The sequence below is a fragment of the Lissotriton vulgaris genome, chromosome 6 (genome assembly GCF_964263255.1).
Source record: "Lissotriton vulgaris chromosome 6, aLisVul1.2, whole genome shotgun sequence".
NCBI lineage: Eukaryota > Metazoa > Chordata > Amphibia > Caudata > Salamandridae > Lissotriton > Lissotriton vulgaris.
Genome location: NC_141694.1, coordinates 135,793,175 through 135,811,622, shown reverse-complemented (window position 1 = coordinate 135,811,622; position 18,448 = coordinate 135,793,175). Strand labels below are relative to the sequence as shown.

At 50.5% G+C, this 18,448-nt stretch overlaps 1 protein-coding gene across 2 annotated transcripts in view; it reads right to left on the bottom strand.

Annotated features, from left to right (window-relative positions):
- LOC147706905 (epoxide hydrolase 1-like) overlaps nt 1-6,642 on the bottom strand; it is a 289,615-nt gene extending 282,973 nt beyond the window's left edge. The window contains exon 1 of one of the 2 annotated variants that reach the window (XM_086926163.1): nt 6,408-6,642. The gene's annotated coding sequence lies outside the window, so the exon portion shown is untranslated. The remainder of the gene's footprint in view (nt 1-6,407) is intronic. The other variant, XM_086926165.1, reaches the window with a different exon arrangement.
- Between the last annotated feature and the right edge of the window lie 11,806 nt (nt 6,643-18,448).

Here is an 18,448-nt window from a genome sequence, read left to right as displayed (position 1 = left end):
AACGACCTTCTTGACGCACAGCGGGACGCGAGCGGGACGCCGAGCGAAGCCCGAGCAAAGGGCGGGCAGTCTGTGGCAGTCAGGGGCTGACAGAGGCTGGGCCACGTCTCTTACATCCAGCGCGGAGCACAGGTGGGCCGTGTGTGACTCCCTAGACTTTACCCCTAACCATGTCAACCCGTTCTGGCAGATTGCTCAGGAGTGAGGGCGAAAGGGGAGTTGCTGGTGGGAGCCCAGTGATCGGAACTATGGACCGCTTTATCACCAGAGTGGCGGCAGTCATAGAAAAGGAGATTGCTATGTCCAAACGCCGTCTATCAGAGGTCTATCTCCCTTCCAGACGCTCATCCTTGGGGGCCGCTGCACAGGCCTTGACACCGGCTTGTGAGCGGGATCAATCTGCTCCCCCTGTTGGTGTCCCGGGCTGCTCTATAGACCCCCCCCCCAGTTGCTAGAAATAGGGCAAAACATAGACAGATTGGAACATCTGGCCGCGCTTCTTCCTAGTGGCATTGAGGAAGAGGGTGGCCCAAGCACATCATCTCCACCTGCACCTCATTCGCCCTTAAACAAAGCTACAACTCAGTCACCATTGCCAATATCGCCCACCCCCACCATAGTAATCCCAGATGGGGTGCCTTCTGTTACTGACGCAAGTAGGCAGAATAAAAGGGCTAAAAGCAAAAAGGCAGGCAACCATACTAAGGGCAGGCTGGTGAGACAGGCCGCGCTCTACAAACGAACAAGAAAGTATTTTGGCCAAGGCGGGAAAGACGCAAAGGGCCTGTTCCCAGAGGATAAGGCTGAGGAGGAGGGGGATGCTGTGGTCTCACACTTGGGTTTAAATAACTGCCCACCCACTAGTAATAGTATTGATAATGTCCCCAAATGTATCGACCCCATGACTATTGATACCATTTTGGAGAGGGTAAATAGCCTCTTGATGCCCTTGCTGACTCAGGTTAAGGGCCTGGGGGCTAGAATAGATAAATTAGAGCAATCAACCCTCGACGGGTTCTACTCACTTAAAACTACATTTAAACAGCTAAAAAGAGTGAGCGACAATCAGGACATGGGATCAAAGGGGAGTGCGCCCCCAGTAGCTTCCTTACCACCACAGGTAGATTCTAATCCTCCAAACAGGCCAAATAAGGCTGAAGCTAGCAGAGTGCAAGCCCTAGCACCTAAAATTCCTTCCCCACCTACAGCAGGGCCCCAACCCAAGAGAACGTCAACACCCATAGAGGTTGCCAAAACTACATCTAAGCCACTTCCACAAGTGCAGCCCCAGGCAAGCTGAGGTAAAGTAAAAGCTAGCCAAACACCTGGTATACAAGATAAAGTCAAGGGACCAGCGACAGGAATGGTCGCCAAAACTGCTCCCCAATCTATAGCCCCAGCTGTCACTACAGTGGCCCCTCAAAATCTCACACGGCGGATCCCCCCTGTAAACCTCCCACCAGATTGTCAACCTTTTGTCGCCGTATTAGTAAATGTTCCCCCTCTGAAGGAAGGCCAGTTGGAGGACCACCAATCCCTTAAGAATAAGTGCATCCACTGGCTAAAGTCAAATAAGCCAATTCCGACTGGCGTGGATGGGCTTATCCTAAGTGTTCGCAGAGTAGGGTGGGGAGGGCAGGGGAAAAAACACAGGAGGGGGACTGTATAATAATAAACTTCCAAGATCCCAGAGTAGTGAGCACCATCTGTAGTCCTATAAAACACATGGATTCAGTAGGGGTTAAAGTAGTGGACTTAACTTTTTTTTACCCAAGGCAAATTGCTATGTCGCCATGGGAGGGTCCTAGTACTCTTGGTTTTTGTCAAGACTGGGACACATGCTGGGTTGGGGGCCTTGGGGGCAATGGGCTGAACCCCCCTTGGGTGCCAGGGAGTTGTTGACTGGAGGAGGGCGACACGAGGGAAATCACAGTTGCAGTTGCAGATACTGCAACTGTTAATAGAATAGACCCAATGGTAGTATCACCACTCCGAACAGCCTCACCCTTATCTGCAAGCGTTAGTGGGTTGGTAGCCTCTCTGCCCATTCCTCTAGATTGCCATTTGCAAGTTCCTTCTGTGAGGCCTGCGGACAGTAGTGTTCTCGCAACCAGCGACACATCAGCTGTGACGGACCTAGTCTTTAAGGTTTTCAGCTGGAATGTCGCAGGGATCGCAAGAAAGTTGGCCCTCCCAGACTGGAATGCCCTGGTTGATGAGCACTCCTTATGCATCTTCCAAGAGACTTGGAGTTTGGAGTCGGTACATAGGGTGGGATTCTCCTCCTACTCTGTGCCTGCGCTAACCTCGGAAACAGGGAGAGGACGCCCCTTGGGTGGCCTGCTCATATGGGTAGCAGCATCCTTAGACTGCAGAATAGAGGAGACACAGACAGGTTGTCCGGATATCCAAAATATTATTTTAAGAGACCCAAGGGGTAGAATATTACTAAATGTCTATAATGTCTACGCCAGAGGGACTAAGGGCGGGAGGAAGTCCTCTGTACTATCTCTCCTAGAGACCCTTTTGAATACAACTCCACACAAGTCATGTATACTGGTCGCGGGTGACATGAACTGTACGTTCGAGCCCTTGGGCTCGGACGTAGCCCTAGACCAGGACGAGGAGGACACTAGGATAGGGATCCCTGTTTTAGAGATTCCACCCATTAGGAGATGGTCAGAGGTGGCGTTACAGCTATACTCCCTAAGCCTTGAATTAAACCTAAGGGCAGTAAATGGAAGGACAACTTCGGATAGGGGGGGGCCCATACATATAACAGACCAGGACACACCTCTAGAATAGACTACATCTTACTAGATGTATGTCTCTGGAGCCAAGTGAGGGATATGGTTGTGGTCCCGACAATTGAAAGTGACCACAACCTACTTTCCTTAACCATGGCCCAGTGGTGGTGTCTTCCTAAAAAGGGTCCCATTAACCCTGTAGTAGCTCCCCCCGATGAGTCTGTAGTCTCTCTCTGTGGAAGGCGCCTAAAATGGGCTAAATTGGTCCTCTCAGAGTAAATGGTTGGAGAAATCTCAACCCTCTTAAATCAAGCAGTGTCAGATTTGGGGTCGTTCTCGGAAGGGATGGGAAGGGTGAGTGGGGTCTTTGTCTCTCTAGTAGAGGCTTTGACAAACATGTTTACCATCCCTGCTAGCAAGTCAGGAAATAAACGAAGGAAAAAACAAGGTAATGGTTGGTACACACAAACATGTAGGGCACATAAAACAACTCTTGTAGAGGCAGTGAAGCACAAATCCCATAGCGTTATACTGGAAGCAAGGAAGGCCTACAATAGATCCCTTAAAATTGCTAGGATGGAGTGGGAAGAGAAATTTTAGGAGGACCTACTCCATGCTAGCAAAAGTAAAGATTCAAGGGGCTTCTGGAACCTTGTAGGTTCCCGGAACAGGCCTGAGGAAACTATGAGACCCTGTAATATTCCCCCACAAAGCTGGGTAAAACACTTTGGGGCTTTATACCTCCCGGCAGATGGGGAACTAAATGTTAGGGTGACCTCCCCACTGGTATCCGAGCCCCATACCTATAATCTCTTTACACCTTTAGAGATCAAAAAGGTAATTGGGTGGGTAGCCCCCCGCAAGGCAGCAGGTCCAGATGGTCTGCCGGGGGACCTTATGCGGGCTTATCCAGTGGCGTGGGGAAGGGTTATTGCAGCTCTCCTTAATGACATTATGATGGGAGGGCCAGTGCCCGATTCCTGGAAGGGGGCGGTGGTGGTCCCGATCTATAAAAGAGGATGCAGAGAAATCCCGGGGAACTACCGCCCCATAAGCCTGATAGACTCCACCCAAAAGATAGCAGGAAAAGCTATACTGGGTAGGATTCTCCATTGGGTGGAGGAAAATAAAATATTATCAGACTTCCAGGCAGGTTTTCGGGCAGGAATGGGGACGATAGAGCAGGTGTTTAGGTTGGCACTTCTTGGGTGGAAGGTGGTGGAGCTAGGCAAGGGCAGTCTATACCTGGCTTTTATAGACCTGAGGACTGCCTTTGACCTAGTCCCCCGGGAGGAGCTATGGAGGGTGCTTTACGGGCTGGGACTGCCTCCTTACATCCTGTCCCTCCTTATTAGCCTTCACGCCCACACCTTTGCTCAGGTCCGCTGGGGAAGAAATGGAGAGCTAACAGAGAAAATACCAGTGTCTAGGGGTATGAGACAGGGATGCGTTTTGGCGCCCACCCTTTTCTCATTATATGTGAATGGGGTGGTGGAATATCTCCAGCAAGAACCAGCCGACGCCCCCTGCCTCGGAGGAGTGCGGATCCCCACCCTGCTTTTTGCGGACGACACGCTCTTGATCTCTAACACTCCGCAAGGCCTCCTGAAACTGTTAACCCGTTTCCAGAACTTCTGTGTTGCAAAGGGCCTAGTAATCAATGTGGATAAAACCAAGTTTTTAGTCCTAAATCCTCCAAGGAAACTGGGCCGCCCTCCTATTCTCAATTCTGTTGCCTTGGAGAAAGTATCCGAATTTGACTACCTCGGAATTCGGATCACGGATAACATGAACTGGTCACCTCACATTGCTAAGATGGTCCTCAACCACAAGAGAGTAGGAGGTGCCCTCCTGAGGGAATTCCGGGCATCACCAAGGAGGTCGCTTACCCCAGTAATTGACATCTACACGGCTAAGGTAGTAACATCAGCCTTGTACGGGCCGAACTGTGGGGGCATTGCTGTCTGGACTCCTTGGCAACAGCAGAGAGCAAGCTCTTGAAATCCCTAATCGCCATCCCTCCGAGCACTCCAACAGTACCTGTGCTGCTGGACACAGGTTGTAAGAACATTAAAGACCAAGCCCGGCTTCGCACACTCCATTTATGGACACGTATCTGGAGGGGTGAAGAGTTAAAATCGTATGCTGAAGGGTTGACGGAGATAATGAGCTTGGGCGGTTGGGCAAAAATTAGATGGCTGAGAGACACCAAAAAACTCTTGGAGAAAATCGGACTGGGGGACTGTTGGTTATCAAGATCGGCTCCACCAAAAGAGGTTCTGAAGAGACATTACTGGAATTGGGTTGCGGAACAGCTAGTTACAAACTCTGAACATTGTAAATCCACAGCTGCCTTTTTAACAGTAAAAGATGCAGTAGTCTATGAGCCTTATCTGGACCTAATTACTCTTCCAGTCGATCGAGCACTGTATTTTAAATTTAGAGTAGGCTCCCTTCCAGTTGGGGCTCTGGTGTCTAAGTGGAAATCTGGTGCCCACACGTCCCCTTTTTGTGCATGTTGTCCTACTAGGATAGAGTCCATTACGCATATCCGATTTGAATGTCCGGACTATGCAAAACCCAGGAGTTTTTGGCTTAAACCCCTTTGCCGCAATATGGGCACACGTAGTTATCTAGTAGCCCTGCGCATCCTAATGACGGACACTTCCCCCCCTATTGTTTGTGGTATAGCCAAATTTTTAAAACAGTTTTGGTTGATTCGATGCAAGAGACTGGCAATAGCGGTTTAATTCACTTTTAGTTAATTTATTCTGGCATTATATGTCCTTTTATCCTTTTTAAATGTGCATTTAATAATTGCTTTTTTAAAGAATGTCTTTTGTAGTTTTGTAAATGGCTGTATTTTGTGTACGCTTACAAGATATCTTGCATATCGAATAAAAGCTCAATCAATCAATCATTCAAATGGTCTTTAAAAGACCCGTGAAACGTTTGGGTGCGGCTCTGTGTGTGCCCGGGATCCGTCTCATCCCGGGCTGCCACACACGACGGGGGGGGGGGGGGGGGGGGGCTGAAGCCCGGTGAGTTCAATGGGTGTTGCGCGCCTGGTGTCGCATTTGCGAGAGCCAAAGCTATTGGCATTGTAAATGACAATGCCATTTATTTATCTGTTTTCAAAACCAACACATAAAATAAAAAGTTTGTCATTGTAAATGCTTGTTCATCTCGCACTCTGCTAATGCTGTGTCCCACAACACGACAACCGCACCTCGGTGGCCTTCACCCACGCACGACAAGGAAACACTTCCCACACAGGATCACAACAAAGACACGACCCTTCCAACCACACACCACAGGCGGTGTAACGTGCTACCCATGTTGGCAAGTGCTTCGGAACACCGCATACGGATAGTAAGCACTAAACAAATATTGCAATACAATACACAGATGTACAGTGCAAGACGCGTGCACCAGGAGGAAATATCCAGTCAGAAGGATGGAGGTGGTCAGCCGCTGGAGTCCAAGCACTGAGATTGCGCTAGCCACAACACACACACTTTCAGGCGCTATAGTGATAAATAATAAGAATACGAATAAGTGCTGCAGGCATCTGGAGGTTTCTGTTGCCCCTCCGCCACTGCTTCCTGGAGCCTCGCAGTGGCCCCCGCCCTCCTCCCCAGGCCCACCGGCTCTCACTACCTGCTGGAAGCTCCCAGGTCCGACCGCCTCCGATGCACCCGTCCGGAGCCTCAGCCTGTGCGCGGGAGGCTGCTGGGAGCGAAGAGGGATCAGGCGGAGCCCGCCCTACCAGCGCGGGACCCGCCCAGCCGAGCCCGCCCCGCAGCGGATGGAGCCGGGCCGCCTGCAGGCCCGCCCCGCTCTTCCATGTCCGGAGAGCCCCGTCCTCCGTGCCCAGACTGTACAGTCCTGCACGGTCGAACTTGGAACAAGACCATTATTTAATGTTTGCATGTGGAATAGTGTCCCGCACACGCCTATCCCCTCCGTTTACTGCCTGTTCACTCATTTTCGCCTTGTCTCGTGACTCAGTGACATGCTGTCCCACACGAAGTTTGCGGTTAAATTTACCGCGCAAACAATTTGCGAACAGGCCCTGTGTGCCGCCGGCGGGGCTTCTTGGTGCTGCACGCGCCCACCGTCGGCGCGCGCTCAGCTGAACACGAGAAGCTTAACTTCAAACCCGCGTCAATATACAATAAAACCACGAGCTCGCTCGCGCAGCTCTGCAGCCGGGGCGGAGCAGTGCACGCGCGAACACGAGCAGGTTTACCTCAAGCTGTTCACAAGTGATCTCGTGGGAAGCCAGGCCCAGGGGCGTGGCTACCGATGCGGCAACAGATGCACCCGCATCACCTGTGCGTAGGGCGCGTGAGGGGCCCACTGCACCCTAATTATAAGTGGCTATTATGTATTTATACTGCACGGCACCCGATTAAAACTCCCTTTTATAGCTTTATCAGGTGGGGGTGGGAGGGGATGTTTTCTTCCCTTGCTACCCCACTGGTTCAGCCTTAATTAATGTTATGTTTGTGGGACCAGCTCGTCTATGTCACACACATGTACAGTGGAGGTTGGGGTTGCCTGGACGTGCTCTGTGACACATACCTGTCAACTCACCCACACTGGTGGCTGTTGCTGCCTTTTACTTCTCTTCACCCACCTGACAAACAAAATACCTTCAAACCTATAGAGACACAACACAGAATTCAGTGGCGGCTGGTGACATTTGAAAGTGGTGAGGTGTAAATATGTGGTGGAGTGCACCACGGCGACAAGCGTAGCGAGCGAGCCCCGAAAAACCTAAGGGGAGTTCAGCGGGGTGTTCTACACGAGACATTTTTTAAAAAGAGTGGGCAAATGGTGCATGTTCAAAAAAAATTCCAATGTTCTTCATCTGGGAAAAAGTTCTACATGTGACAAATGGCAAAGGTAAATGCAATGCATAATTATGTACTGCCTTAAAAAGCCAGCCCAAGAGTATAAACCAAGCCACCCATATCCCAGACCTGTGCAAACCATATCACGATTTTCCTGCACCAACACACTGTGGACTGTTTGCTTTCTAAAGAAAACAATTGTCAGCGTTTCTAGATTCATTTATTTGAAATAACTTTTGTTTTACTCCTGCACATGCACTACAGGACTGAATATCTTGTTTGAAAATTCATGTTTTTTTCTTGCTATAATGCATGGAATTCTATTTCATTTTGAAGAAGCATCACGCTCCCACCTCGCCCATGGAGCCCTCATTGATATAGATTTACAACATTGCCGCCCTTTCTCTTCAGCAGTCCAGTACAGAGTCTCATCACCCCCCCCCTGCCTTTCCACCTCATTCCTATCATACACGTACACAAACACATGGACAGTGGAGCAGGGCACTACAGCACCTGAGGCAGAGAGGCCCTGACAAAATGACAATGAGGTATGAACATGGACCAGGATGCATGCATGGACACACAAACAGAGAGGCACAGAACCTGACTGACACGTGGACAATGAGACATGGACACAGACCAGGGTGCATGGACACTCAATGAGGCATGAACATGGAAAGGGACTAGGATGCATGGATACCCAGACAGGGAAACACAAAACCTGACACGTGGACGATGACTTACATAGAAATTCTACTGAGTGACTGTGTACTTATGGTGGAAGCACGCTTTTCCTTCAGAAATCCTCCTCTGTTGTATGTTAGAGAAGTGACCTGCTTCACCACATGCATATCACCCCTCTCACATGCTTCTTCAATTAAACAAATAGGCCTTGCACCTCAGTCATTCATTGATGGATGTGTGGGAGCAGGGCCTAGCTTCAGAAACATTTCTATCTACAAGACATGTTATGTTCCCAAAGCTAGGCCCTGCTGGCAGTGGCATGCACCTCTGAATAGCATACATGCTGCGTGCCAGCAGGGCCTAGCTTCAGAAACATAACAGTTCTTGTAGATAGGAATGTTTCTGAAGCTAGGCCCTGCTGGCAGTGGCATGCACCTCTGAATAGCATACACGCTGCGTGCCAGCAGGGCCTAGCTTCAGAAACATAACAGTTCTTGTAGATAGGAATGTTTCTGAAGCTAGGCCCTGCTGGCAGTGGCATGCACCTCTGAATAGCATACACGCTGCGTGCCAGCAGGGCCTAGCTTCAGAAACATAACAGTTCTTGTAGATAGGAATGTTTCTGAAGCTAGGCCCTGCTGGCAGTGGCATGCACCTCTGAATAGCATACACGCTGCGTGCCAGCAGGGCCTAGCTTCAGAAACATAACAGTTCTTGTAGATAGGAATGTTTCTGAAGCTAGGCCCTGCTGGTACGAAGTGTGTATGCTTTTCAGAGGAAGCGCATGGTGTAGTGATGTGCAGTCAGCACACCAGTGTTTCAGTGGATGCCCTACACTGTACACCCACCCACCACAGACTTCACAGGTCAGGTGACGCTGCTTAAATAAAAGTGGCCGAGCGCACGTGCTCTGGGCCAGTTCACCCACTACCTGACTGTGTCTGTGTCAGAGGTTCTTCACCAGCATGCGGGCCTAGCGCCCGACATTACACATGGCAGAGCCTAGCTCTGCTTCAGAAACATTTTTGACTGTCATTGCTCCAGTCTGTCTGCGTTCCCGCTATATAAACAGTAACACTTTTTGGAGTGCAGAGGCACTCTGCAATTCAAAGAGTGGTAATGTTTAAATAGTGGGAACGCAACCTGACCCGAAGCTGTTAAGAGCTGCAGGCAGCTGCGGCGGCGGCTGGCTTACATGACCGTTTCTGGACTTCGCAAAGTCCATGATAAAACTAGACAGTACACACAATCGCACATACTTTTTTAGTCACAATAAAATTAAAACCTTAATCCCCCGCCATGCCTAACAAAAAATACTTTTTTAGAGAGAAAACCAAATTGCACAAGCACCCTCTTAACAGTCCATTAATCTATGAACATGAATGTAGTTATTTCCAAGGTTCTTGCACCAACATTATTCAATGGTTCGATGTCAATGTAAAATATGGATCCAAAACCAAATCTTGTGCTTCAAGTTCTTTATTATTCAAATAGGTTAAAAGATTCCCAGCTTTACACTGCCGACACGTGTTTCGCCCTCTCCAGGGCTTTTTCAAGGTTGTTGTGGGGGTGTGACTCGCTGCGTGGAGATAAGTCCTATCTCGTTGAGTGAGTGATTCTTGAAGACCTTGATAAGTCTTATTATCGTTGTTTCCGGGCGCCGAGTCTTGCAGTGGAGACTCGGCGCCCGGAAACAACGATAATAAGACTTATCAAGGTCTTCAAGAATCTCTCACTCAACGAGATAGGACTTATCTCCACGCAGCGAGTCACACCCCCACAACAACCTTGAAAAAGCCCTGGAGAGGGCGAAACACGTGTCGGCAGTGTAAAGCTGGGAATCTTTTAACCTATTTGAATAATAAAGAACTTGAAGCACAAGATTTGGTTTTGGATCCATATTTTACATTGACATCGAACCATTGAATAATGTTGGTGCAAGAACCTTGGAAATAACTACATTCATGTTCATAGATTAATGGACTGTTAAGAGGGTGCTTGTGCAATTTGGTTTTCTCTCTTGATTCGTGGTATTTGCATTCAGTTGCATTGCTCAAACACCCCTGGTGGTGGGTGTCTTATCAAGTTCTCAGTGCACCTCTATATTTTTTTGATACCTCACGCATTACGTACCCGGGGAGAATAACTAACAACAGTAGGTGCGGACGTTTTCTCTGATGAGAAACACTACCGCCATTTTGTTTGTATAAAAAATACTTTTTTGTTAGGCACGGCAGGGAAGATTAGGAATTACATTTATTAAGTGATTTGCCTAGAATCACAGGACGTTGAGCCGCCGCCGCCGATACTCGAACCTGGTTCCCTTCAGGTGAACCACGTTAGAGTCTTGTTGCCGATGGCTCAACATTTTATCATGCGACGTAGCGTGCAGCAGGGTTCATGGACCATGAACCATGCTGCAAACTACATTAGACAATAACATGTTGAGCAATTAGAATCATGGAAGTAATGCTGGGGAGAGCACAGCTGGGAGGGGGGACGTTGGAGGGGCTGGCGTGTGTGTCTGAGGTATGCACTGCAGTGCAGTAGTCATGGCCGTAATGGCCAGAGAGTAATTAAGGCCATGATGACTGCAGTGCAAACACTTTGCATCATCAACATACAAAAGATAATAATAATCAGTACTCACTCAGAGTCTAGAGTAGGTCGGAGTCGGAAATCTATCCGACATTCACATTGATTGCCTATGCATCTGCAGGCTGCCAAGAAGAAGTACAGTGACCCGCACTACACTGCAGCAAATGAACTGACTCAAACCGGAGTATGCAAGGAGGCCACAAAATGTGCCCTGCAATGCAATCTGGTGGCGCTGCAAAGAGCCTTCAGCCCTGCCCAATACACGAAGTCCTGTCCCTGTGGCAAGACACCTTTGATCTACCTTCCCCTGTTTGAGCTCAGCTCAGCAGCAGAAAGTCAGAATAGTGCCTGTGGTCAGCAGCAGCACTAGCATGCTGGCAGACCCTGAAAGGCTACAACCGGGAGTACAGGGTCCCCTAAGGGCCTCCTCAGTACATGGGATCATACCTGCAACACCGGAATCAGTGTTGGGGTATGATTCCAACATGTTTGATACCAAACATGACCAGGTTCGGAGCTGCCATTATGTAGTTAGATATCTCGTAATAACTGATGTCCTCTATATCTCTTAAAATGGCTGACTGCACTTACAAAGTCTAGTGAATAGACTCTGGGGTTTGTAGGGGTGTCCTGCTCATGCATGGGCACCCTCACACTTATAACCAAGCACCCTGCACTCAGGACTGAAAGGCCTACCATAGGGGTAACTTTTAGGTTTTAAGTGTAGTGACCTCAGATATAGGAAACTTATATCTGTCATAAGAGGTTCAAGCACCTCACCCACGCTTCCATGGCAGGCCTGTATTCAGAGTACAAGTGAACTACCATGAGTGGCACAGTGCATGCTGCACCCAATAGGAGACCCCTGGTGTACCTATGCCCTGAGTATCTTAGTACGATATACTAGGAACTTATTAGACACACCAGAAACCAATTGTGGCAGTAAAAAAGTAATTTCCAAAGCTATTTTGGGAGAGAGAGCACAGATGCTGCAAACTACAGCCAAAATACACTGACCCCAGGAAAAAGTGGGGTAACCATGAAAGCAGATCTACTTTCCAATAAGTATGGATTAATGCCCAGATGCATCAAGCATTTTTGGAGTCGCAAACGGTGCGATTCCTTAAAATCGGCCGTTTGCGATTCCAAAAATGCTTTTTGATATGCATCATTAGTTTTTGTAGAAAATCGCTAATTTTGCGATTTTCTTAAATGCGATTGCATTTAAGGAATCGCAATTTTGCGATTCCTTAAATGCAATGCATCATTTTTACAAAATTTGCGAAATTTAAAATTGCAAGTGCAAATTACCACGAGTTTGGTAATTTGCAAAATTGTTTAAAAATGCACAAAAATGCATTTTTTAAACTGTTAAGTTACAGACACACATGTCCTTAGGACATGTGTGTATGTAACTTATAGCTAAAAGTGCATTTCATGGGTGCAGGGGGCGGTCATTTGGACCCCCCTCTCCACCCTTGAAATGCTTTGTTAAATTGCGATTTTGAAATTGCGAATTCGCAATTCCCATTCATTCCTATGGGCATTTCAGCCCATAGGAATGAATGGGAATTGCGAATTCGCAATTTCAAAATCGCATTTTTTATGCGATTCGGTAAAAATTGCGATTTTTACCGAATTGCAAAAAAAATGCGAAAACAATGATGCATACCATTTTGCGAATCCTAATTTGCGATTCGGTAATTTTCGCAAATTAGGAATCGCAAAAAAGTAGTTTGATGCATCTGGGCAATAGTTTTCCTTCCTTATAGGCTTCTTACCTGTTGAGGATTTTTTGGGCGATGCATGTAAGATTCTTCTTAACGTAACTGGTGATTGCAATAGCGACCTGTGCAAAGATTGTCATCTGTGTTTCAGGAGAGTAACTGAAAAGGTCTTGTTTGGAAGAAGAATAAGTATAGTAGGTAGATCAACACTAGAGCAAAATAATACATAATGCCAAGTTTAAATGAATGGACTGAGGCATGAGCATAAAAATGAGGCTTTGACATTATCCTCTTGGAAATTAACAAAATGATCCAAGAGGTACTACATGGAAAGCTCCCAGACCAGGTGGCTCTGGTATAGAGATTTAATTTAAAAATGATATTTCAAGATGGCCGCTCAGGCTCCCGGCTCCGCCGACCTACATCCCTCGCCAGATGATCCTGCTGTTAATCCTGAATTTACACCCTGCCTCCGGGCGTGTGAACTGCTGTGCTGTACTTTGGAGCGATCCCGGGACTTTTACCAGCTTGGTGGACGGAGTTATGTCGAGTTTCAGTTTGGGGCCTACACCAGCTTGTGAGCCGGGGACTCGAGTACTGGCCCACCCGGGTTCCAGTTGAATAACATCAGCCGTGGGTGATCAACAGGGTCCAGTCCTTGGATGTGGAGAACTTTCTAAGCCCGATTTTGACGGCGGTTGTTGCTCTGGCCTAAACATCGACGGAGGGTTGACAAGGCACGATTGTGGCTGTCGGTGGAGGTTCCTGACCCGGAGACCCGGTTTGCCGTCGCCGGACTTCCCTAAGTCGGGGTCTTCGCTCGCGGTAGTGGAGCGTGGATTGTGGCCTTTGTACGCCCTGAGTGTCCCTCCGTGACAGTACGTCCCAATTTTGCCAGTTCCCCCGGGGAAGTCCGGTGCCCCTGGGGGACGCGATGATGGTCGACTCGGAACGAAATGTGGTGGGACCGACTGAGTCCGAGTTCAGCTTCCGTTGGCTGATCTTCATCCAGTCGGCAGCGGCCTTCATTTCTTCGTGGAGGTTGGATTTGGCGGTGAGGGGGTCCTTAGTGAGGGAGATGATCAGTTGAGTGTCGTCGGCATAGGAGATTGGGTTGAGGTCGTGCTGTCGGGCCGCTTGTGCGAGCGGCGCCATGTAGATGTTAAACAGTGTCGGGCTGAGGGATGATCCAGGGGTACGCCGCAGATGATCGTGGAGGCTTCGGATCGGAATGGGGGAGGCGGATGCTCTGGGTTCTGCTGGAGAGGAAGGAGGTGGTCCATTCCAGGGCCTTTTCTCGGATCCCTGCATCATGGAGGCGTGTGAATAGTGTGCGGTGGCAGACGGTGTCGAAGGCGGCGGAGAGGTCCAGGAGGATGAGGGCCGCGGTCTCACCATTGTCTAGCAGAGTCCTGATGTCGTCTGTGGCGGCGATGAGGGTAATCTCGGTGCTGTGGTTGCTGCGGAACCCTGGCTGGGATGGGTCCAGGATGCTGTTTTGTTTGAGGTATCGGGTTAGCTGTCTGTTGATGATCTCAATGACCTTGGCTGGGAACGGAAGTAGGAAGATGGGCTGGAAGTTCTTGAGGTCTCTCGGGTCCGCCTTGTTTTTATTTAGTAGGGCTATGATCTCCGTGTGTTTCCAGTTCTCTGGGAAGGTTGCGGTCTCGAAGGAGAGATTGATGACGTTGCGCAGGTGGGTTGCGAAGGAGCTGCTGGCTTTGTTGAAGATGTGGTGCAGGAGTGGGTCTGACTGGTGCGGGAGTGGGTCTGACGGGGAGCCGAAGTGGATTGTGCTCATGGTCTTGATGGTGTCATCTATGTTCAAGTTGGCCCAGGCTGGCAGGGGGTTGTGGTCGATGGTGTGTGGAGGGTCTGTTGTGTTGCTGTCTGTTGGGGCTGTCTGGGTGTTGAAGCTGTTGTGGATGTCAGTGATCTTGCTGTGGAGGAAGGTGGTGAGGGAGTCGCACAGGGCTTGCGACAGTGGGATGTCGTTGGTGTTGGAGCTGGGGTTGGAGAGTTCCTTTACGATGTTGAAGACCTCCTTGCTGTTGTGTGCATTGTTGTTGAGGCGGTCTTTGAAGGAGGTCTTCTTGGCAGACCTGATGAGGTGATGGTGTTTGTGGATGGCGTCTTTGTGGGCTGCGAGGCTGTCCGGTGTCTTTTTATTGTGCCGTTTCTTCTCTAGTATCCGGCAGGTTCGTTTGGAGGCTAGGACTTCTGGGGTGAACTAGCTAGCTCTCTTGCTTGTGTCTCTGTGGGTCGGTTTCTTCAGCGGGGAGAGGGTGTTGGCGCAGTCGTTGATCCGGCGTCTGAAGTTGCAGGCAGCGTCATCGATGTTGGAGGTGTCGGTGGGTGGGCTGAGAGCGAGGTTTGCATGTAGTTGGTCTTTGGTGCCTTTGCTCCAGCAGTGGCGAGGGATCCGTTGGGTGCGGTGGTGTGTGGTGGGTTTCTGGAAGGTGAAGTGGATGCAGCGGTGGTCGTTCCAGAGGAGTTCGGTGGTATGGCTGAAGGAGACGTGGGAGCTTGAGGAGAAGACGGGGTCGAGCGTGTGGCCGGCGGAATGGGTAGGCGTTGTGACAAGCTGTCTCAGTCTGAGGTTTGCGAGGTTGTCGATCAGGGTGGTGGTGTTGCTGTCATTATTGTTCTCAAGATGAAAGTTCAGGTCTCCGAGGAGGATGTAGTCCGTGGAGGTCAGGGCGTGCATGCTGATGAAGTCGGCGATAGAGTCGCTGAATTGGAGTCGGGTTCCGGGGAGTCTGTAGATGAGGGTACCTCTGAGGGTGGTGTTGGGGTCTGTGTGGATCTGGAAGTGCATGTGTACGGCGGTGCTGAGAGTGTCGTCGGTGTTGGTCGAGACCCTGACGCTGTTCTTGTGGTTGATGGCGATTCCTCCTCCTACTCTGTTAGTGCGGTCTATGCGGGTGATCTTGTAGCCGTCTGGGATGGCTATGGCGATGTCGGAGGAGTCGTTCATCCATGTCTTCGCCAGAAAGGCGACGTCCGGGGATGATGTGTCGAGCAGGTCCTACAGCTCAATGGCGTGCTTGCAGGTGTTCAGTAGGATGCATCGGAGGTGGTTGAGGTTTTTCTTGGCAGGTGGTTCGGCGGCTCCGAGGCTTGTGTAGCTGAAGTTCCGGCAGGTGAAGGGACCCTGTGTGTGTTTCAGTGCTGCCTTGAAGCCGGTGTGGGTCTGTCTGGGGTTTAAGACATGCAGTGTGCTGGCATCGTAGCGGCAGCGGTGGTCGTGGCGGGCGCGGGGGCCAGAGGTTCTGTTACTGGGCACGGTCCAGGCACGGGCGGGTGCAGACGGTCTTGACTTAGGCATGTCTTCGGCACGCCAGCGGCGCGGACGCGCAGCAGCCACCATATATGGGTAGGTGGGAGGGAGGAGCAGGTGGGAGGTTGGGCGGCGAATGGGCAGTCAGGGTGTGGGGCCGCGGGGGACGCAGCGGCGGGACAGAAGCAAGGGCACAGATTCCCGGGGGCAATGGAGGGGACAGAAAGAGACAAAGGCACAGAATCACAGGGGCAGCGAAGGGGACAGGCGACAGAGGGAGAAAAAGGCACAGAGTCACGGGGGCAGCGAAGGGGACAGAAGGAGAAAAAGGCACAGAATCACAGGGGCAGCGAATGGGACAGAAGAAAAAAAAAGGCAACAAATCACAGGAGCAGCGAAGGGGACAGAAGGAGAAAAAAAGCCACAGAATCCGGGGGGCAGCGAAGGGGACAGGAGGAAAAAGGCACAGAATCACGGGGGCAGCGAAGGGGACAGAAGGAGAAAAAATGGCACAGAATCATGGGGGCAGCGAAGGGGACAGGAGAAAAAGGCCCAAAATCACGGGGGCAACAAAGGGGAGACAGACAACAGCAGTCATGGACAGCAAGAGAGTGCAATACAATGGAATGAAAAATGACAAACAAACCTAAGGCCTACCACTGGCCACCAGGGATGAGGCGCAGGTGGTAGCCTTGATGGAATGGAACCTGCACTCCCCCTCCCCCCACCCCTAGCGCCATGAGACCCTCACGGGTGAGTAGTCGCGTTTTAACAAACTCCTGATTGATTGATTGATAGCCTGCGGGTGGTGGAGGGCCTCGAACTTCCTCAGCAGTGGCAGCTTGGGCAGGGAGGCAAGGCGGTGCTGTGCGGAGGGGGAGCGACCTACCTGGTGCGGTCAAGGGTCGCTGTCCTCACCGCGCAGCGGGCGGCCGCCATATAAGGGGAGGTCGGAAGAAGGAGCAGCTGGGAGGCGGAGGCGGGAGGCAGGGGCATCGAATGGGCAGTCAGGGGGGTGGGGCCACGGGGGATGCAGCGTCAGGGACGGAAGCAAGGGCACAGAATCCTGGGGGCAACGGAGGGGACAGAGGGAGACAAAGGCATAGAGTCACAGGGGCAGCGAAGGGGACAGAAGGAAAAAAGGCACAGAATCACGGGGGCAGCGAATGGAACAGAAGGAGAAAAAGGCACAGAATCATGGGGGCAGCGAAGGGGACAGAAGGAGAATAGGCACAGAATCACGGGGGCAATGAAGGGGACAGAAGGAGAAAAAGGCACAGAATCACGGGGGCAGAAGGAGAAAAAAGGCACAAAATCACGGGGGCAGAAGGAGAAAAAGGCACAGTCAAGTCAAGTCAAGTCATAACATTTATATAGCGCACTACATACCCAGAGGGTTTCAAGGCGCTTAGGAAGGGGAGGTGGATTATTTGTCAAATATCCACGTTTTAAGCTGCTTTCTGAACGCTAGGTGATTCTGGGTGAGGCGAAGGTAAGCGGGGAGAGAGTTCCATGTTTTGGCAGCCAGGTATGAGAAGGATCTGCCTCCCATGGTGGTCTTGTTGATGCGAGGTACAGTGGCGAAGGCTTGGCTGGAAGAGCGAAGTTGGCGGGAGGGGGTGTAGAAGGATAGTCGAGAGTTGAGGCAATCTGGTCCGATGTCGTAGAGGGATTTGTGTGCGTGGGTAAGCAGTCGGAAAGTGATCCTCTTATTGACGGGTAGCCAGTGGAGGTCTTTAAGGTGACCAGAGATGTGTTCGTTGCGTGGGATGTCTAATATGAGCCTGGCTGAGGCGTTTTGGATTCGTTGTAGTTTCTTCTGGAGTTTAGCGGTGGTACCTGCGTAGAGGGTGTTTCCGTAGTCCAGTCGGCTCGTGACTAGAGCGTGGGTGACTGTTTTCCTTGTTTCGGAAGGGATCCAGCGAAATGTTTTTCTGAGCATGCGAAGAATGTTAAAGCAGGAAGAGGATACGGCGCTGACTTGTCTGTTCATTGAGAGTGAAGAATCCAGGATGACGCCAAGGTTCCGTGCGTGGTCTGTCGGGTTGGGTGCATTTCCGAGGGCTTCCGGCCACCAGGAGTCGTCCCATGCAGAGGGGGATTTACCTAAGATGAGGACTTCTGTTTTGTCTGAGTTCAGTTTCAGACGGCTTTGTTTCATCCATTCGGCGACTTCTTTCATTCCTTCGTGTAGGTTAGTTTTAGCGGTGCTGGGGTCCTTGGTGAGAGATAGGATCAGTTGAGTGTCATCCGCGTAAGAGATGATGTTGAGGTTGTGTTGGCGGGCGATGGCCGCGAGGGGGCTCATGTATACGTTAAAGAGGGTGGGACTGAGTGAGGATCCTTGTGGTACTCCGCAGATGATTTCAGAGGCCTCGGACTTGAATGGTGGGAGGCGGACTCTCTGGGTTCTTCCGGTGAGGAACGAGGTGATCCATTCCAGTGCCTTTCCTTGGATTCCGATGTTTCTGAGGCGTTGTAAAAGGGTGCTGTGGCAGACTGTGTCGAAGGCTGCAGAGAGGTCGAGGAGGATGAGGGCGACTGTGTCTCCAT